General features: G+C 44.0%; 1 non-coding gene and 1 pseudogene across 1 annotated transcript; both read right to left on the minus strand.

Annotated features, from left to right (window-relative positions):
• Positions 1–314: 314 nt before the first annotated feature.
• Trnas-cga (transfer RNA serine (anticodon CGA)) lies at positions 315–389 on the minus strand. The gene has a single exon. It is a non-coding gene; the product is annotated as a tRNA-Ser (tRNA).
• Positions 390–12665: 12276 nt separating this feature from the next.
• LOC126254864 (5S ribosomal RNA) lies at positions 12666–12783 on the minus strand (annotated as a pseudogene).
• Positions 12784–22780: the final 9997 nt, after the last annotated feature.

Here is a 22780-nt window from a genome sequence, read left to right on the forward strand (position 1 = left end):
AAAGTAAATCGTTTCGTCTGACGAATTTTCTTAATGTGTCCCTTAATCATTGAAGCGTCTCGAACAAGCTATTTATAATAAATCAGCTTGATTGTAAGCTTCCTGGAAAAGCATAAGTCAAATTTTTTGTCTGTCCCGTCTGTCACGGTTCCGTTCCAGGAACCGTAAAATACTGTTATTACACGACTGCAACACATGATCCCATCAAAAGTGCCGCCCACTACCCAAATAGGTAAACAACAGTTTTTAGAATGAGATTTTCACTCTGCACCGGAGTGTGCGCTGATATGAAACTTCCTGGTAGATTAAAACTGTGCGCCCGACCGAGACTCGAACTCGGGACCTTTGCCTTTCGCGGGCAAGTGCTCTACCAACTGAGCTACCGAAGCACGACTGACGCCAGGTACTCACAGCTGTACTTCCGCCAGTACCTCGTCTCCTACCATCCAAACTTTACAGAAGCTCTCCTTCGAACCTCTAGCACACCGATTATATCAGTTAATGGTCAGGACTAGACAGTGTTAAATGAGAAGCTGAGTTAATAGCCGTTAGAACGCCGTCAGAAGGTGCGCAGATGTTTATGACCCCAATAACAACACGGATGTTATTACTACGAGCAGCATGTTTCATAACAAGACAGACCACCCAGTTCCTTGTCCTTGGACAAGTTCGCTGTTAATGGACACTGTATATGTACTGCGTAAAATTTCATACGGCCGTATCTCTTCAGCTTTAGTCTCTTACTAACGGCTTCATTATAGGCCCCCCTATGTTCATTAGTGGAGTTAATCCAGAACTGGACAGATGTCTATTTCCGTGATGTTATAGCTGTGATGATTAACTTGGGTACACAGAAGACAGAAAGAAATTCTGGTTGGAATGTAGGAGCTCATTCAAACGAGTATTTGTATGTATGTTAATACTGAAACTGTTAAAGTAAATAGCTGAAATACAGGGTTGATCAAAAAGTAACGCGGCCTTATAGGAAAACGGCTAAGTTGCAAACGTTGTCGAAAGTGGCTTCTATAATGTGCTTCATATAAGGGAATACGGCGTGCATGTTATCCAACTCATTTTGTAATGTTTGTTGAACTGTACTGACATCTCGTTCAGTTTATTTCTCCCATCTTGAATAATGTCAGTTTTGTTAGCAGAATCCTTAATCTCTCCACAAGAAAAAGCCAGGTGGGTATAAATCAGGATGCAGAGGGGACCACAGCCCCTCCTGAAGCACTTGCCAATGAAAATACTGAGCTACAAATACCACTGTGTTTTTTGGTGCAGCATTGTCTTGCTGAAAATATGAGTACTGCAAACAGTCTTCAGATGTTTATAAATTGCTACAGTGTCTGATGCTCCCTGTTCATTGTGTCATGAAACAATGTGATGTAGATTAGCACAAAAATACCCACTTCTTGGGTATGCAGAAGGGATACATACAACTCACAGGGACTCTCCGTGGCCAGTATGTATGAATTCTCTACATTCTCACAAGCATCGAAGTGTAATCATGCCACATTAGATTAAACCAACCACCTAGTTCTTAATTTGGCGTTACAGCTGACATAATACACGCTTCTTCTTAATTTGGTGTTGGTGTTGTTGTTGTGTTCTTCAGTCCAGAGACTGGTTTGATGCAGCTACTCTACCCTGTGCAAGCTTCTTCATCTCCCAGTACCTACTGCAACCTCAATCCTTCTGAATCCGCTTAGTGTATTCATCTCTTGGTCTCCCTCTACGATTTTTACCCTCCACGCTGCCGGCCAGTACTAAACTGGTCATCCCTTGATGCCTCAGAACATATCCTACCAACCGATCCTTTCTTCTAGTCAAGTTGTGCCACAAATTTCTCTTCTCCCCAATTCTATTCAATACCTCCTCATTAGTTATGTGATCTACCCATCTAATCGTCAGCATTCTTCTGTAGCGCCACATTTCGAAAGCTTCTATTCTCTTCTTGTCCAAACTATTTATCGTCCACGTTTCACTTCCATACAAATACTTTCAGAAACGACTTCCTGACATTTAAATCTATACTCGATGTTAAAAAATTTCTCTTCTTCAGAAACGCTTTCCTTGCCATTGCCTGTCTACATTTTATATCCTCTCTTCTTCGACCATCATCAGTTATTTTGCTCCCCAAATAACAAATCTCATTTACCACTTTAAGTGTCTCATTTCCTAGTCTAATTCCGTCAGCATCGCCCGATTTAATTTGACTACATTCCATTATCCTCGTTTTGCTTTTGTTGATGTTCACTTATAATCTCCTTTCAAGATAATGTCCATTCCGTTATTCCGTTCAAGTGCTCTTCCAGGTCATGTGCTGTCTCTTACAGAATCACAATGTCATCGGCGAACCTCAAAGTTTTTATTTCTTCTCCATGGATTTTAATTCCTATTCCGAATTTTTCTTTTGTTTCCGTTACTGCCTGCTCAATATACAGATGGAATAATATTGAGGATAGGCTACAACCCTGTGTCACTCCCTTCCCAACCACTGCTTCCCTTTCATGCCCCTTTGGCGTTACAGATGACATAGTACACGGGCAGGAAGCTACACGTTTACCGCAGTTTTCAGGTAGCAACTCATGAACAGCACGAACTCTGCGTGGACGCTTCTTTAAATAGTGGTCTAATGATTTGCTGGTACTACCAACAGAGAGACCAGTGTGGCTAGATAGGTGTCACATAGACTTCACAAGATTCAGTTTGCAGTTTGCACTTCAGTAAACGTTTCAGTCGACCAATTTTCCTGCCACATTTCCTGCCTCCTGTGAGGTGGGAAGGAGAGACACACAGTAGTCAGTGGAAATCCCATTAGCTTCTATTATTCTTGCAAATCTAGATTTCGGCTGTAAATAGCCATTCTCAGTGCATTTTCGTTATATTTCAACAAACTGGCAGCAGTTCATTTCACCATATGTTTTTACAGGTGTATAGGCTGAATGATACTGAGCTATTTTCCTATAGGGCTTAATTTTTGAACGACCGTGTTTTTTAGCCATAGAGCCAATTTACTTTAACAGTCTCAGTACGTTCTGCCTATACACATGTAAGAACATATGGTGTTGTGAACTGCAGTGAGTCTGTTGAAATGCAACGAAAATGCACTGAAGATAGCTATTTACAGCCGAAATCTAGATTTGCAAGAATAATGGAAGCTAATGGGCTCGCACCTGACTATGTGCCTCTTCATCCCTATAGTCTACGGTCACTGTGCACTACGGTTCCAGATGGAACCAAAATTGGTTCTGGAAGTTGTACTGTCGCTTGTGGTGGATTTGTATGGTACATACTAAGCATACTTACTGTGAAGGCACTTTTAGTTTTGGTTTGACTCATATATCTACTACTTTCTGCTATAATGGGCAACCCGATATCCTCAAACACGGCACATAACTGAACACGCCTCATTAGCATATTATTTTAATCGGCATGTGTTTTATACTGGTCGTAGAACAATAGCTCAGACTGCCTAGTTGTTTGGAACTGTCAGCTATCACTGTCTTGCCTGCTTAGTGTATCGTTTCAGGTAACATGGGTTTTGCACAGTAATGGAAAAATCTTAAACAGTTTAGAACTGGAAATATTTGATTTGGTGTTCCATCGTGCCTTGCACCTAGTGTTGTACGAAGATCGAACTTTGCTCATTGCCAAGTGCATCTTAAGGTATAAGTTAGATCAATAGCGTCACGTGTATTTTGATAAATAGCACAGACATTGTAGCTGTGGAAGTACTGTAAGTTACTACAGTGTTGTTAATACCTTTATACACACATTAAAAAGAGTTTTGCATCACCCTATTCCCAGAACTCCTGGAGGTAGACGTTGACTGTGGATATTGTTTCACAGACACAATCCATTTGACAGTTCAGAGATGTCACTGAACCCGCCCAAAGATGTAAACAACCATGCATGAGCAGCGGCTATTAGACGGAGGGGGTCCGACAGCCGATCAGTTCCAGTCATTCCACCAGGAAGGAGGTATACAGCTTGTGTTGTATATAGTTCAACGATGCCTATATGGTCACGACCCGCTGTTCGATAGCGTTCGAATTCTTACTTTGGGCCAGGAAGGGCTCTCAAAAAGGGCAGCGTCCAGGCGTCAAGGCGTGTACCAAAGCGATGTTGTTCGGACGTGGAGGAGATACAGAGAGACAGGAACTGTCGATAAACATGCCTTGCTCAGGCCGCCCAAGGGCTACTACTACAGTGGTGCACCGCTACCTACGGATTGTGGCTCGGAGGAACCCTGACAGCAACGCTACCATTTTGAATAATGCTTTTCCTGCAGCCACAGGACGTCGTGTTACGACTCAAATTGTGCGCAGTAGGCTGCGTGATGCGCAATTTTACACCCGACGTCCATGGCGAGGTCCATCTTTGCAACCACGAAACCATGCAGTAAGGTACAGATGGGCCCAGCAATATCCCGCATGGACCGCTCAGGATTGGCATCGCGTTCTCTTCACCGATGAGTGTCACATATGCCTTCAACCAGACAATCGTCGGAGATGTGTTTGGAGGCTACCCGGTCAGGCTGAACGCCTTAGACACACTATCTAGCGAGTGCAGCAAGGTGGAGGTTCCCTACTATTTTGGGGTGGTATTACGTGGGGCCAACGTGCGCCGATGGTGGTCATGGAAGGCGCCCAAATGGCTGTACGATACGTGAACGCCACTCTCCGACCGATAGTGCAACCATATCGGCAGCGTATTGGCGAGGAATTCGTCTTCATATAGTTCGCGCCCCCATCGTGCACATCTTGTGAATGCCTTCCTTCAGGATAACGACATCGCTCGACTAGAGTGGCCCGCATGTTCTCCAGACATAAACCCAATAGAAGATGCCTGTGATAGATTGAAAAGGCCTTTTTATGGACGACGTGACCCACTAACAACTCTGAAGGATCTACGTCGAATCGCCGTTGAGGAGTAGGACAATCTGGACCAACATTGTGTTGATGAACTTGTGGATATTATGCCACGACGAATACAGGCATGCATCAATGCAAGAGGATGCGCTACTGGGTATTAGAGGTACCGGTGTGTACAGCAAACTGGGCCACCACCTCTGAAGGTCTCGCTGTACGGTGGTACAACATTCAATGTGTGGTTATCATGAGCAGTAAAAAGGGCGGAAATGCTGTTTATGTTTATCTCTATTCCAATTTTCTGTACGGGTCCCGGAACTCTAGGAACCGAGCTGACGCAAAACTTTTTTTGATGTGTGTGTATTTTGATAAATAATAAAGACATTTTAAACATGGAAATAACACAGTACCACTTTATATATATATATATATATATATATATATATATATATATATATATATATATATATATATATATATATCACGTTTAAAATGTCTAAAATGTCACTATCAATATACCACCCTATATATATATATATATATATATAGGGCGGTATATATATATTGGTCTATTGATAGTGACTATCAATATACCACCCTATATATATATATATATATATATATATATATATATATATATATATATAGGGCGGTATATATATATATATATATATATATATATATATATATTGGTCTATTGATAGTGACTGGGTCAAATATCTCACGAAATAAGCATCAAACGAAAAAACTACAAAGAACGAAACTCGTCTAGCTTGAAGGGGAAACCAGATGGCGCTACGGTTGGCCCGCTAGATGGCGCTGCCATAGGTCAAACGGTTGTCAACTGCGTTTTCTTTTTTTTTTTTTTTAATGGGAACCCCTTTTTTTATTACATATTCGTGTAGTACGTAAAGAAATATGAATGTATTAGGTGGACCACTTTTTTCGCTTTGTGACAGATGGCGCTGTAATAGTCACAAACATTTAAGTACGTGGTATCACGTAACATTCCGCCAGTGCGGACGGTATTTGCTTCGTGATACATTACCCGTGTTAAAATGGACCGTTTACCAATTGCGGAAAAGGTCGATATCGTGTTCATGTACGGCTATTGTGATCAAAATGCCCAACGGGCGTGTGCTATGTATGCTGCTCGGTATCTTGGACGACATCAACCAAGTGTCCGGACCGTTAACTGGATAGTTACGTTATTTAAGGAAACAGGAAGTGTTCAGCCACATGTGAAACGTCAACCACGACCTGCAGCAAATGATGATGCCCAAGTAGGTGTTTTAGCTGCTGTTGCGGCTAATCCGCACATCAGTAGCAGACAAACTGCGCGAGAATCGGGAATCTCAAAAACGTCGGTGTCGAGAATACTACATCAACATCGATTGCAGCCATTCCATATTACTATGCTCCAGGCGTTGCATGGCGACGACTTTGAACGTCGTGAACAGTTCTGCCACTGGGCACAAGAGAACTTACGGGACGATGACAGACTTTTTGCACGCGTTCTATTTAGCGACGAAGCGTCATTCACCAACAGCGGTAACGTAAACCGGCATAATATGCACTATTGGGCAACGGAAAATCCACGATGGCTGCGACAAGTGGAACATCAGCGGCCTTGGCGGGTTAATGTATGGTGCGGCATTATGGGAGGAAGGATAATTGGCACCCATTTTATCGACAGCAATCTAAATGGTGCAATGTATGCTGCTTTCCTACGTAATGTTCTACCGATGTTACTACAAGATGTTTCACTGCATGACAGAATGACGTTGTACTTCCAACATGATGGATGTCCGGCACATAGCTCACGTACGGTTGAAGCGGTACTGAATAGCACATTTCATGACAGGTGGATTGGTCGTCGAAGCACCATACCTTGGCCCGCACGTTCACCGGATCTGACGTCCCCGTATTTCTTTCTGTGGGAAAAGTTGAAGGATATTTGCTATCGTGATCCACCGACAACGCCTGACAACATGCGTCGGCGCATTGTCAATGCATGTGCGAACATTACGGAAGGCGAACTACTCGCTGTTGAGAGGAATGTCGTTACACGTATTGCCAAATACACTCAGGTTGACGGACATCATTTTGAGCATTTGTTGCATTAATGTGGCATTTACAGGTAATGACGCTGTAGCAGCATGCGTTCTCGGAAATGATAAGTTCACAAAGGTACATGTATCAAATTGGAACAACCGAAATAAAATGTTCAAACGTACCTACGTTCTGTATTTTAATTTAAAAAACCTACCTGTTACCAGCTGTTCGTCTAAAATTGTGAGCCATATGTTTGTGACTATTACAGTGCCATCTATCACAAAGCGAAAAAAGTGGTCCAACTAAAACATTCACATTTCTTTACGTACTACACGAATATATAATAAAAAATGGGGGTTCCTATTTAAAGAAACGCAGTTGATATCCGTTTGACCAATGGCAGCGCCATCTAGCGGGCCAACCATAGCCCCATCTTGTTACCCCCTTCAAGCTAGCCAAGTTTCGTTCTTTGTAGTGTTTTCGTTTGACGCTTATTTCGTGATATATTTGGCCCGGTCACGATCAATGGACCATCCTGTATATATGTGCGTGTGTGTGTTTTGCTAATGAAGCTTACGTATTTTTGGTAACATTACAGACTTTTAGACATACCACTATTGTCAATAACTTTACATATATTTGATAAATAAGCTAGCTACTTCAAATACGTTTGAACACGGCGGCAATTTACGTAATTTCATGTTGTTCGTATCCTTCTGAACATGAAGCCAATATATTTATTTCAAGTCTTTCAGATACATTTTAATATAATCAAGATGGCGGCTCTGAGGCTACATACCAATCGGCTGTTCCGTTTTAAAATAAATTTTACTGACGAGATAGAATTTCACATACAGTGTTTGACATAAATATTGTTTTAATGAAGCATAAGGAAGTCATTTATGAATGAATGTGTGTGTGTGTGAGAGAGAGAGAGAGAGAGAGAGAGAGAGAGAGCGACAGCGAGAGACGTAGGGAGCGAGAGCGAGAGATACAGAGAGATGAAATTTACTGGTAAAGCAGAATTTTTGCAGACGAAACTGTCAGGCTTATCCTGACAAAACATCTCGTCCCCTCCTCCCTCCTCTCTCCTGCCCCTACAAGTAGGCAACCCGTGACGGTTACTGTACTAAGTGGTACTAAGTACGGTATTGTACACATACAGGTAAACGTGCCCTGGGAGTGCCATCGGTGCAGTGTGGAGAAAAACTGCATGTAATCCCTCATCCAGATTCAAGACAAAAGTTCATCTAGCAAAATCAAATCGGTTGCATTTTAGAAACATGTCTATGAAAACGACGAACTGGCAACACTGTCACATCATGCAGCGCATCTGAATGTACAGAAGTATATGTATCACACCACACTGTCGTGCCAGTCATCATAGCTCAGTGAGTAGGCTCCTGGAATATGCCGGCACGGCAGCGCAGCGTGTTCGGTCTGAGGGTTAGCTGCGCTCTGTAATAAAAAAACTGAGTGAATGGATCGATAACGAACTTCAACGGGCGTCAGATGACGTCCGCCACGAACAATTGAAACGAACAAAATTTATTATTTTGATTATTTTGAGCTTTTCCTCATTACAGAGGCTTATCTCCAACATAATAATTTACTTGGAAATTACAGTACAAACAATAAACGTTCTTAAACTATAATCTAAAAATATTTCTCCAGGTGTTTCGATCTTGTGTGTACTCTTCCTCTGCGCCCATTCTCCTCATTGTGTGCTGTACATTTTGGAGCCAGGTTGTCATAGGTCGTCCTCTTCTTCTTCTCCCCTCCGGTTCCCACTCCAGTGTCAATTTTGGTATTCTGGTTTTCTCCATTCGTCGTACATGCCCGTACCACTGTAATTTCTTCCTGTCCATTACGTCATATATTCTTTCTTTTATTTCCATTCTCCTTATTACCTCGGTGTTCCTTATCTTTTATTTCCTGGAGATTCTTGCCGATCTTCTCCAAAAGTCCATCTCTAGAGCTTGTAATTTTTTAATGTGCTTCATGTTAATTGTCCAGGTCTCCGTTTCATACAGAACCACACTCTCTAATATGGATTTGTATATTAATTTTTTAGTTCTGCTCATTACATTCCTGCTCCATAAGACGGAGTTAAGCATCCCAATGACCCTCCGTCCGCTACTAATTCTTTTACTGATTTCTGACTCTGATTTTCCCTCGATTTCTAAAATGGATCCCAAATAACAGAAAGTGTTTATCTTTTTGATTTTCTTTCCTTCAATGTATAGCTCATCTGAATCATTAGTCAAGTATTCTGTTTTTTGGTAATTAATCTTCAAACCCCAAGTTTTGTATGCTACTGCTAGTTGATTGCACATATAGTTAGCATCCTCCCCATCTTGTGCTACGACTACTTGATCATCAGCAAATAATAAATGATGTAGGTAAACTCCATCTCTTATTTCTAATCCCGTACTATTACATTTACGAGATCATGTTCTAAGGCTATAGATTTTAAATAATGATGGTGACATGGGACAGCCCTGTAAAAGACCTTTGCTTGTTCTAAATTTCTGTGAACGTTTATTACCAACTTTCACTTGGCAAATGTTATCTTTATACATCTGAAACGAACAAAATGAGATTACAAAAAAAATAAAAAGAATATCAAACCCACATCCACCAAAGAGGTATTGTTCGAATACTCGTCAGGTTCCGTTTTTTTTTTTTTGTTTTTTTTTTTTTTTTTTTTAATGAAGTCCATTCAAAAGTTCTCGTCATTTATAAGTGGGACAACATTTTGTCAAATAATAGGCTAACACATGAAATTGGGATCCATTAAACAGCATACATGTGTCTACTAACACCACAGTGTATAACCATAAATGATCGTGTCGAGTCACGTAGAGCAGTTTCCCGATGGAGTACACAGACGATGAACACGTCGATATGCTTTTGGTGCTGAGTGCATCCGATAGCAAAGTTGCTGCTGTTCGTGCGTGTACTAAGCGGTACCCTCAAAGGTACCTTCCTCATAAGAATGTTTCTCGTTGCCTGAAGCAACGCCTTCGGCAAACCGGTAATCTTCGTCCACAAGGAATGGACAGAAGTCGTCCAAGGACTGCACGTATTCCACAAACAGAGGACGCGACTCTTGAAACCGTGCACCAGTAACCTCGGCGAAGTACTGCGATATTGCAAGGCAGTTCCAGATATCTCAAAGACTGGTTGTTGAAGTGTTGCACGACGAAGAACTGCATCCATATCACTACACGTTAACTCGACGTCAGCGGCCAGAAGACCGAATTCGACGAGTACAGTTTTGTAAATAGCTTTTCACCAAGTAGAAGATAGCGAACATTTTATTAACAACTTGATATGGACTGACCTTCACTGCTGAATTTTTTTCCACTCTCCACAAAAGCTATTATTGGTCGTAAAACAACCCACATGTCACCCGTATCTTTCAGGCACGTTTTGGCATAAACGGCCGTTATTATGGCCAGAGGTGGTTGTTCTTGGTACTGATTTCTCAGGATCTATGCACCCAAATTGCGTGAAAATGTAATCACATGTCAGTTCTAGTATAATATATTTGTCCAATGAATTCCCGTTTATCATTTGCATTTCTTCTTGGTGTAGCAATTTTAATGGCCAGTAGTGAATTTTACAAATCGAAGTCTCTTTATTTTTATTTATTTATTTATTTATTGTTCCGCGGGACCAAATTAAGGAGAAGTCTCCATGGTCATGGAACGAGTCAATACATGAAATTATAACACGATATTAGAAACAGATAAAGTGAAATATAAAAAAACATATTCAGGTGACAAGTCGTAAGTTTAAATGAAGAAAATCAACAATGTAACACTGGAATTTGCTTAATTTTTTAGCTCTTCCAGGAGCTCCTCGACAGAATAGAAGGAGTGAGCCATGAGGAAACTCTTCAGTTTAGACTTAAAAGAGTTTGGGTTACTGCTAAGATTTTTGAGCTCTTGTGGTAGCTTATTGAAAATGAATGCAGCAGAATACTGCACTCCTTTCTGCACAAGAGTCAAGGAAGTGCATTCTACATGCAGATTTGATTTCTGCCTAGTATTAACTGAGTGAAAGCTGCTAACTCTTGGGAATAGGCTAATATTGCTAACAACAAACGACATTAAAGAAAATATATACTGTGAGGGCAATGTCAGAATTCCCAGATTTTTGAATAGGGGTCGACAAAAGGTTCTCGAACTTACACCACATATAGCTCGAACAGCCCGTTTTTGAGCCAAAAATACCCTTTTTGAATCAGAAGAATTACCCCAAAAAATAATACCATACGACATAAGCGTATGAAAATATGCGAAGTAGACTACTTTTCGTGTTGAAGTGTCACTTATTTCAGATACTGTTCTAATGGTAAATAAAGCAGCATTTAGCGTCTGAACAAGATCCTGGACATGGGCTTTCCACAACAGCTTACTATCTATCCGAACGCCTAGGAACTTGAACAGTTCCGTCTCGCTTATAATACGCCTATTCTGTCTGATCAAAATATCGGTTCTTGTTGAATTGTGAGTTAGAAACTGTAAAAACTGAGTCTTACTGTGATTTAGCATCAAATTATTTTCCACAAGCCACGAACTTATTTTCCTCTCGTGATCTCTTCTTCGCCTGATTCAGCGTCTTTTTTACTTCTAAGCGAGCGTCATCCGGTGCCCCACATTCATGCTCGTTTGAACTAATAACGACACAGTCTTTGGTCTTAAGCACTCCTCAGCAATATGTTGTTCTATGTTTCGAACAGCGCCATATCACAGTCCCATCTGCTTTGGTTCTCTTTACGATGTACGAGTAACCATCATAGTGGGCACATGGTTTACCGTGGGTGGTTGTTGACAGTTCCATATCGAACAGATAAGCACACAGAGACACAAGGCGAACGAGCTGAACACTCCAAAACTTAGACTCATACTGACAGTGAGTAGCCAGGCGGTCATTCACTGAAGTGGACGAGGACTTCACGAGTGCAGGTAGGCCGCGCCGCACAGGGGTCGTTTCCGGTGGATGACAACTCCCGGGAACGCGGGTAGGTCCTACCCGTGAGCAGGTAGCTTCCAACAAAACTGGGTGCGACTTTCACAGATTTCTGTCTGGGGGCGATTTTCACGGGGTGTGATTTTCACATATCCGTGCGAACTTGTTGGTCAGTGTATTTTTACGAGGACAAACAGCTCCGCTGTGGCGATGATTCTATTCACCATGTATGCCACAATGGTCAGTACTTGAATGCTGAAAATGAAAGTTTAACTAGAAAAAATTTAAAATGAACAATAAAAATTCACGATACGCTCCAGGCTCGCTTGGTGACCTACACACTTCTCACAAATAAAAATAAAATTTCGGTGAATTTTATACAACCGTATCGTTCAATCCTTGCACAACTAAGTTCAATTTCTTCGTCTGTCGCATCCTGAAATTTCGTTTACGTTCCGTGATATTGGTGTTAACGGATCGTTCTATTATTCCGAAATGCACTTCGCCGCAAGTGCTTATTATTCGGTAAATCCCTCATGGTGCAAAGCATAGCACTCCGTCTTTAGGCCCCAAGTGGCCCGTTAGGACCATCCGACCGCCGTTTCATCCTGAGCTGAGGATGCAGATACGAGGGGCGTGTGGACAGCACACTGCTCTCCCGGTCGTTGTGGTGGTTTTCTTCGACCGGAGCCGCTACTATTCGGTCGAGTAGCTCCTCAATTGGCATCACGAGGCTGAGGGCACCCCGAAACATGGCAACAGCCCATGGCGGCCAGGACGGTCACCCATCCAAGTGCCGGCCACGCCCGACAGCGCTTAGCTTCGGTGATCTGACGGGAACCGGTGAATCCACTGCGACAAGGCCGTTGCCATCCTCATGGTGAAGAGACCCTGTTTGATTTTGGACGATTTGAAGGACAGGACTGTCGGATGGCTCTCAGCCGTGGCAGCGTGCGCACGGCCCCGCGCGCCGGCCAGTGCTCCGCTACAGGCGTTGTTTACTTCCGCGTCGTAGCATTAAGGCTTGTGTCCGTCCACCGTGTCGAGCGCTTACCGCCGTGCGACCCTTAAAGTTTCCTTCCCAGCTGAACATGCGCGACCACGTGCACATGAAGTTGGAACGTTCAAACGTGAAGAAGTTCGTTTAGATCCTAACCACGTTCTCGGAATCCATTTTTCGATCACGAGTAGTGTCGTTTATATTAAAATGACGAACACCGAGGTGTGTGAAGATGTTATTCGCCGCCATGCCAATGGACTTAAGTTCAAATACTCTGATGGTCACGTCGGAACTGTAACACTTGAACTCGCAGAGTACGGTCAACGCACGATTGGGGTGTTTGAACCACCTTTTGAAGTGCCGAAAGACGAAGTTGTCTCTGCGTTACAACCATACGGTAACGTCATCGGTTACGTAGAGGAAAAATGGCAAACCTTCACGACCTACCATGTCCTTAATGGTGTGCGTCAGGTCAAAATTGAACTGAAAAAACATATACCACCATACCTGACAATTGGCGGGGTGCGAGCCATTGTCATGTACGACGGCCAACCCCGAACATGTGCGGGTTGTGGACAAGAAGACCACGTCAGATCCGCCTGCATGCGACGCCGCCTGATCCAGACGCCGGTCGGCGAGGAAGCGTCCCCAGCGGTGATCACTCAGATCCCTGTCACATATGCCAAGGTTGCCCAGGACGGTAGCACCTCTACACAGGGTCTTCCTGCTCCGTTGACGTCGTCTGATCACGTAGGTGCAACCGCTACTAAGATTCCTTCTGAGGTGCCACAGACGCCACGTCCTGACCTGCCGAATATTCGCAGCACTGTGACTGAAAATGCTACTGAGATGGACGTTGATCCGGGAGTGGTACCTACTTCTGCTTTCCTTCAGACTGGTCCGGAGTCAGACGAAGCCACCCGCAATCGGACTCTGAACGACATGTTCGAAAACAAGGATCGACACGAAAGAGAAAGAAACGTAGCCGTACACCCCCTGATGAATCCATTCTACGGATGGATACCAGGGATACTGACCCGAAGATGGACGACAAACCGCTCTTTGATGACCAAAAGTCTGATGCGAACGACCCGCCACAGGCGACACTGGCAACGAACACCCCTCCTTACTGGCGCCGTCGCCCCCACAGGTCGACGTTGAAGAGAGCCTATCCACTGAGCCGAAAACTACGTCTCCTCTCCACGTGGATGATGTGCACAGCCGATGCCCTACCGCGGTATCAGTCTCCTGGGCAGACGACGTGGGGATCGAAGGGACTGGGGTGGACGGTGCTGATGATGGGTCGCCCCCATCAGTTGCGCCCGCGCCCGCAAACTCTCCACAATAGCAGCCTCTTCAGCGTACCGGCAAGATCGACGATCTCTCGCTCCTGAAGGAGCCCCACCTGTGCCTGTGGGACTCCAACACTAGCATTATCGTGTCGCAACGATTAACCTCGCGACCATTCGTGCGCCCCACAAACTAGCGCTGCTCGGCGATATGATTTATGATGTGGACATAGATATTGTGCTTTTTCAGGAAGTGCATGTCGCCAATTTTTCATCACCACATGGCTTCACGGCGCATCTTTCTCCCGCTTCGGACACCGGTAGTGGTGTTGCCATCATCTTACGAGAAGGTCTTCCTGCCGAAGATGTCCTATACCTCCCCAACGGCAGAGGTATGGCCCTTACTCTCTTTGGTGTACGCATCGTCAACATCTTCTTCGCGAATGAAGTTACACCCCTTTTTATGGGACCTCACGATGACTGGGTCATGGGTGGAGACTTCAATTGGACCCAGCGACCTCAGGATCAATTGCCGCGTCACTCACCATGCACAACTCTGGAAACAGTCGTCACGCGGCTACAATTTGTCGACACGTGGAGACATATTCACGGTGATCTGTTGGGCTTTACGTACCACACTGCGCACTCCTCTAGCCGACTGGATCGCATCTACATCTCGCCATCCCTAATTCAACACACTCGACAGGCTGAAATCTGGCCTGTTGCTTTCTCAGATCATGAGGCTTACTTCAGTGATGTTGTTCTCACAAGACAGGCAGTATGGCACGGATGTGGTTTATGGAAACTGAACGCGGCATTTCTTAATTCACCTGACTGTCGACTTCTAATAGAAGACACTTGGTTCACATGTAACAGACGCCGTCCCACGTATCCGTCTACCATATCCTGGTGGATCCAGTGTGCAAAACCTGCTCTTCGAAAAACTTTGATCCGATATGGCAAAGATGTTGCCGCCTGGAGGAAGAGCACTATGGACTTTTACTACAGGATCCCACGAGAATGCTCCACGATGCCAGCCTCCCCTGAGCGCCATACAAGGATGAACCATGCTAAGGCTCAAATCTCCAATCTCATGGGAAGGCATTTGGAAGGAGCGATAGTACGATCTCGTACTGCTGATCGCTTTATGAACATCCGTCGATGTACCATATCATCCAAGGACGCCAAAATCGACGACGAAAATTGATTCACGTCCTAACAGACCAAGAAGGGCGTCGCTACGTAACCCAATATGCAATAGGGAATGTGCTTCACGCCCACTACCAGCAGCTCTACGCCGCAATTCCACATTCCCCAGAGTTGATCGAGGAAGTCTCACAGCTCAACTTCGGTGGTATCCCAGGAGATGCGGCGATTGACTTGATGTGACTGCTGATGAAGTCCGCGATGCGATCCAGGCAGGAACCATCAATCGCTCCCCAGGACCCGACGGTCTTCCCCTCGAATTTTATCGCACCTTCCGTGATTTGTTAGAGTCCACCTTCACCTCCATCTGTCGGGAACTGATGTCTCCGGAAGTACCTGTGCCGGACGCTTTCATGGAAGGAATTATTATTCGTGTACATAAACCGCATGGTGGCAACAATATCAGTGATTATCGGCCCATCACCCTCCTTAACAGTGACATGAAAATCTTCAGTCACCTTTTGGCGGCACGACTTAAAAACGTTGCCCGATATATTGTGTCGCCAGACCAAGCTTCTTTGGGAGGGAATAGTAATATCCGCACGGCTCTATGCCGCTACAGGGAGATGATCGCCGTTACCCAGGCACAACGCCTCTCTGGGGCACTTGCGTCTTTGGACTTTAGTCAAGCTTTTGGTAGGGTTGACCATTCGTTCCTTATGCCCGTTCACCACCATATGGGTTTCCCAGTCGCCGTTATCACTATAGTGATGCGCCTTCTGCGGGGTATTTCTGTTGCACGGCCTATGCTTACGATGTAGTCATCTGTTTACGTAATGCCGACGAGGTTCGAACTGTTTTGACGTGGGTAACCACTTATGGTGAGGCGTCGGGTAGCTCTTTAAACGTACGTAAGTCACAAGTTATGTTCATTGGCACGGGACTTCCCGTGGAGTGCGTTACACCTCTCACCACCGTTGACACCATTCGCTGTTTGGGAATAGATTTTTCATCTGATCTCCGGCGTTCAGACACCACCAACTGCCGACGCCTCCTTTTAATGATCAGAGCATGTCTTATGGACCATCGCCTTCGATCCCTAGATATTCTCCAACGAGCTCGATATGTCAATATATATATATCGCATCCCGAGTTCCTGATGTAGCACAAGTTCTACCTTTCCCGCTTACTGTAGCACGTCGCATGTTGGCAGCGATGGCATCTTTCGTCAGCTCTGGGCTGTTGTTCAAAGTTAACTATGCAACCCTTACTCTTCCCCGTGAACGAGGTGGGATAGGTCTGTTTCACGTGCCGGATAGAGCTCGCGCCCTGTTTGTCAGCTCTCAGATGATGGTATGGACTCGTTGCCCAACGAGCCTCACTGGTCTCCTCCTGTCGGCACATACGCCGGTCTCACTGTCAGCCCCAGTGATGATCTCGGATGTTGCGGCCCAGTTCCATTATATACGATACTTCTTTCTTGAACTCAGTCATCTACGCCTCACCTTACCAAGACAGCTTTTACTCAAGACAAAGGCAGTATACAATGTCCTCCAATTAGGTCGTCCACCAAACCCGATTGAACAAAAGTTCCCCCAGGTTGACTGGCGTCGTGTATGGCGCGCGGTGTTCGCCTGTTACCTTGACACGAATGTTGAATCTGTCTCGTACCTAACTGTCAATGGTAAGCAAATCAACCAATTTCGCCTTCATCGTGTCCACCTCGCCCAATCACCTCTATCTTCCACGTGTGAAGTGCCAGACAATGACGAACATCGGTTTGTTTGCGGACCGGCAGCGGAGGTTTGGCACTTGATTCGTCTATTGTGGGTTTTCTAACGCGGGACATTCCGGATCGGATTACTCCCCTTCCATTATTATTTCCGGAACGTGACTATTTTCCTCGGACAAAGACCTATGCTGTGAATTGGATTCGCGGACATGCCATTCACTATCTATTTGGACAAACTGTAGACTCTGTACTCAATGACCGTCTTTATGTCGTTGTCCGTCACTCAAAATACAGACAATTTTTCTCGAACTTCTTTGGGAGTACTTTCCACGACCCGCCTCGCAGCTGGAATGTGTTAAGCCAAAAGAGAGGGTTTCCTGTTTGAAACAATGAACATTTCTGAACAATTGAACGGAACACATCAATTTCGAGAAGACGTGACTCAACATATTACCAGCGGGGCGCAGAAGGCCTCTGATCAATTACACAACAAAACTAAAGAAAAAAAAATAAAGTAACATAAAAATAAAAACAATAGAAATATAAATAAAATTCAGAAAAAGGAAGATTTTGTTTTGTTTGTAAGGATAGCCCTAACCTTGATTTCCCATATTTCCCCTGGTATATGGGCAGCTCTGGTTTAGTCAGGAGCCAACGCCTGAAGCGGACCAGATTTTTTTGTTATAGGATGAAAAGTGGCGGTGGCACTTAGGTTTTTTTTGTTCCACTTTTCTAAGGGGCTTTCTAAAAATTCAAAAAAAGAGAAGGAAAAAGTTTTAAAAAAATAAAAAATTAAAATTAAAAAAAGGTAACGTGCTTGCCTGTCAGATAAACGCTGCCTTTGTTCGCCTTTCGAGACCCGCTGAAAGCCAGATTTTTTAATTCTTTTATAGCAGAACTACAAGCAGGCAGATACAAATTCAATGAGGGAATCGTAAGACAATGCTCTAGCAAAATTCGTCTTGCTACTTTTAGTAACCCTTAGTGTCAAAGCGAAAACCTTACGGCACTGCCAAATTCATAATGCCACTTTTGTTTTCTGCCGACATATTTTTTGTTGTTGTTCAAAATGGTTCAAATGGCTCTGAGCACTATTAGGAAATTATTCATTCTAAAAAAAAGAGAGAGATAAAAAAGGAAAAAAAAGTCGGTAGAGCACTTGCCCGCGAAAGGCAAAGGTTCCGAGTTCGAGTCTCGGTCCGGCACACTGTTTTAATCTGCCTGGAAGTTTCGTATCAGCGCACACTCGGCTGCTGAGTGAAAATTTCATTCTGGATACGACGAAACTGTTTCACAAAGAAGTTAGCACCCACAACACTAAATACACTTTCCGCTGAAACTCTGTCCAACTGTTTGTATAAACTTGAACTGAGTGCATAATTGGAATGACTTCGGTATTTATGCCCTAAAAATGTTCCCCTTCCAAAAAAAAATTTAGCCCATGAATGAACAACATGATCTGACTTCCATTAATGGTAGGCATTCGGTGGTAGGCAGGACGTTCACGGCCCAACGGGGATCTCGCACATGTGTTTAAGTATTGCAAAAATATATCATTCTAGGACAACTAAAAGTGTAGATCGAACGCTTGCGATGAAGGTGTAGGCCTAACACCTATTCGCAAAAAGCATGAATGACCAAAGCCATGTTTAACATATTCAGGATATCAGCACGTGTCTCGAAGTTATCAGCAGCTTAAACTTACGAGTACGTCTTGTTTTCTTTAATCTGCAAGCAACGAAATAAATATTTTATCTGCCAATGATAGTTTCAGGTGATTCCGCTGAAGGCAGAATGTACTCAGCGAATTGTACTCACATCAACTACGAATTAGGACAAAAGTTAACTAACCACATAGGAACTGAGCGTGAAAAACATAATTTTTGACCTCTAATTTGAAGTAACTTTCGATTGTTATTCAATAAGCAATCACGAAAATTGAGCAAAAACGTTACACAGTAAAACAATGCCATATATCATCAAAATCAGAAAGAAGAGGAACCCCCATATAATCTCAGATCACTGTGAGAACCCATATAAAAATAAATGTACTTGTGTATGTAAGATCCACATCTCCTACTAATCCAATGGGCCAATTTCAACAAAATTGGCACACATATAATTTACTGTCTGGAAAGAATGACTTTGTAGGTAATAACCACCCACCTATCAGAGGGGTGGGGTAGGGATGATAAAGCAATGTGACTCATGACGCTGTTTATTTCTTTGCTTGCATGTTAAAGCAAACAAGAGGTAAGTGTAAGCTGCTGGCAACTTCGAGACACGTACTTCTATCCTAAGTATGTTAAGTATGCCTTTGGTCATTCATGCTTTTTGCAGATACGTGTTAGGCCATACAGAGCACTGCCCACATCTGCATCGCACGCGTTCTCTCTATACTTTTAATTGTTATAAATGTATTAGTTATCCAGTATTTGAGAATGAGAACACAGACGCTAAACAAACTTTTTAAAAAAAAATTTGATTCTTTTACGAAACTTTTTCTCGCTGTCGATCACCCCAAAATGATGAAAGGAAAATCATTAATCGCTTACTGTATTATCGTTATTCATTCAGTAAAACTCCATATCAAGCATGGCGTTTTAATTTATCACCTCTTTACTTCTATCTGCACGCGTAACACATTTTGACTGCAGTATTCACATGTACCATCAAAGTACCAGAAACACTACATCATTGTTCGACACTTAGTTCAGCAGATACGACCTCATAAAAAAGTGAATGCGAGAAAATTTACCGCCTCGTGCAAGACATTTAAAATTATCACTTCGTTGCCATTAACTCTATTCGCAACACTTTTCGCAGATAGTATCCACATTAGCCACTGAATTTACCTAGAAAAATATATCATCATACGACACATAGTTCAGGAGGTACATAATTAGACGCGGGTAAAAACTGCCATATCACGCACGACGTTTAAATTAATTACTACTCCACTACTAACTCTATTGGCAACACATTTGCTAGGCAGTGTCCACATAAGCCGCCGAATGACCGACAAGAATATATCATTGTATGACACGTAGTTCAGGACACACGTCATAAAATTTGAGCACATGAAACTGAAACTTCAGGGCGAAATTCACTGGACATACATGTGGAATATGTGTACAAATACGCGTCAAATACACTACTGGCCATTAATATTGCTACACCAAGAAGAAATGCAGATGATAAACGGGTATTCATTGGACAAATATATTACACTAGAACTGACATGTGACTACATTTTCACGCAATTTGGGTGCATAAATCCTGAGAAATCAGTACCCAGAACAACCACCTCTGGCCGTAATAACGGCCTTGATACGCCTAGGTATTCAGTCAAACAGAGCTTGGATGGCGTGTACAGGTACAGCTGCCCATGCAGCTTCAACGCGATACCACAGTTCATCAAGAATAGTGACTGGGCCGGCCGTGGTGGCCAAGCGGTTAAAGGCGCTACAGTCTGGAACCGCGCGACCGCTACGGTCGCAGGTTCGACTCCTGCCTCGGGCATGGATGTGTGTGATGTCCTTAGGTTAGTTAGGTTTAAGTAGTTCTAAGTTCTAGGGGACTGATGACCTTAGAAGTTAAGTCCCATAGTGCTCAGAGCCATTTGAGCCGATAGTGACTGGCGTATTGTGACGAGCCAGCTGCTCGGCCACCATTGACCAGACGTTTTCAATTGCCGAGAGATCTGGAGAATGTGCTGGCCAGGGCAGCAGTCGAACAGTTTTTGTATCCAGAAAGGGCCGTACAGGACCTGCAACATGCGGTAGTGCATTATCCTGCTGAAATGTAGGGTTTCGCAGGGATCCAATGAAGGGTAGAGCCACGGGGTCATAACACATCTGAAATATAACGTCCACTGTTCAAAGTGCCGTCAATGCGAACAAGAGGTGACCGAGACGTGTAACCAACGGCACCCCATACCATCACGCCGGGTGATACGCCAGTACGGCGATGACCAATACACGTTTCCAATGTGCGTTCACCGCGATTTCGTCAAACACGGATGCTACCATCATGATGCTGTAAACAGAACCTGGATTTGTCCGAAAAAATGACGTTTTGCCATTCGTGCACCCAGGTTCGTCGTTGAGTACACCATCGCAGGCGCTCATGTCTGTGATGCAGCGTCAAGAGTAACCGCAGCCATGGTCTCCGAGCTGATAGTCCCCGCTGCTGCAAACGTCGTCGAACTGTTCGTGCAGATGGTTGTTGTCTTGCAAACTTCCCCATCTGTTGACTCAGGGATCGAGACGTGGCTGCACGATCCGTTGCAGTCAAGCGGATAAGATGCCTGCCATTTCGACTGCTAGTGATACGAGGCCGTTGGGATCCAGCACGGCGTTCCGTATTACCCTCCTGGACCCACCAATTCCATATTCTGCTAACAGTCATTGGATCTCGACCAACGCGAGCAGCAATGTCGCGATACTATAAACCGCAATCGCGATAGGATACAATCCAACCTTTATCAAAGTCGGAAACGTAATGGTACGCATTTCTCCTCCTTACACGAGGCATCACAACGTTTCACCAGGCAACGCCGGTCAACTGCTGTTTGTGTACGAGAAATCGGTTGGAAACTGTCCTCATGTCAACACGTTGTAGGTGTCGTCACCGGCGCGAACCTTGTGTGAATGCTCTGAAAAGCTAATCATTTGCATATCGCAGTATCTTCTTCCTGTCGGTTAAATTTCGCGTCTGTAACACGTCATCTTCGTGGTGTAGCAATTTTAATGGCCAATAGTGTATTTCAGGATATACATAATGAGATGCGGGAAAAAACTACCATATCACGCACGACGTTTTAATTTATTCCTTTTCCACTACTAACTGTATCCGCAACACATTTGTTAGACAGTATCCACATAAGCCGCCGAATGACCGACAAGAATGAATCACTGTATGACACGTAGTTCAGGAGACAACGTCATAAAATTTGAGCTGCATGAAACTGAAACTTCAGGGCGAAATTCACTGGACATACATGTTAAATATGTGTACAAATACGCGTGAAATATGTTAAATATGTATGAAACATATCTGACATGGGCGTATGCGAGCGAATCCACGGGTAAAAATCTCATCCTAAACCCCTGGAACGATTTCAGTCAAATTTAGTGTACATGTTAGTTAAAATCTAGAAAGAAATACTATAGGACTAAGAACCACCAGAATCCTATTGGAGTGGATGTGATAACGTGGAGGGATGAGGAAAAACGAGGAGATGGAGAGACAGAGGGAGGTGGAGGAGATAAGCAGAGGTAGGAGGAGGAGGGGATGGACAGAGATAGACAGGGAGGGGGAAACGGGCAGAGGAAGGAAAGACGAGGTGATGGACAGAGAAAGGAGGTGGACAGAGATGTGGGGAAGAGAACAAAGGCACAGCGAGGGGGAAGGAGGAGATGAACAAAGGGGGAGAAGCAAATAGACAAAGAAAGAGAACAGACGGAGATGATCAGAGAGAGGAGGATGAGGAGATTGACAGAGAGTGGGGGGAGGAGGACGTGGAGAGAGAGATTGGGTGATGGAGATGAACAGAGAGAGGGGGTTGTTGGGCTAATAAAAGATAGGAATGAATAGATACCCAGACAATGCCGAGTACACAGGTAGCATTAAATAACTGGAAAAATAACGTGAACCATGAGCCACAACCGCGGGTGACTTGAGAGACCAATGTTAATGC

This window comes from Schistocerca nitens, chromosome 4 (genome assembly GCF_023898315.1).
Source record: "Schistocerca nitens isolate TAMUIC-IGC-003100 chromosome 4, iqSchNite1.1, whole genome shotgun sequence".
Taxonomy (NCBI): Eukaryota; Metazoa; Arthropoda; class Insecta; order Orthoptera; family Acrididae; genus Schistocerca; species Schistocerca nitens.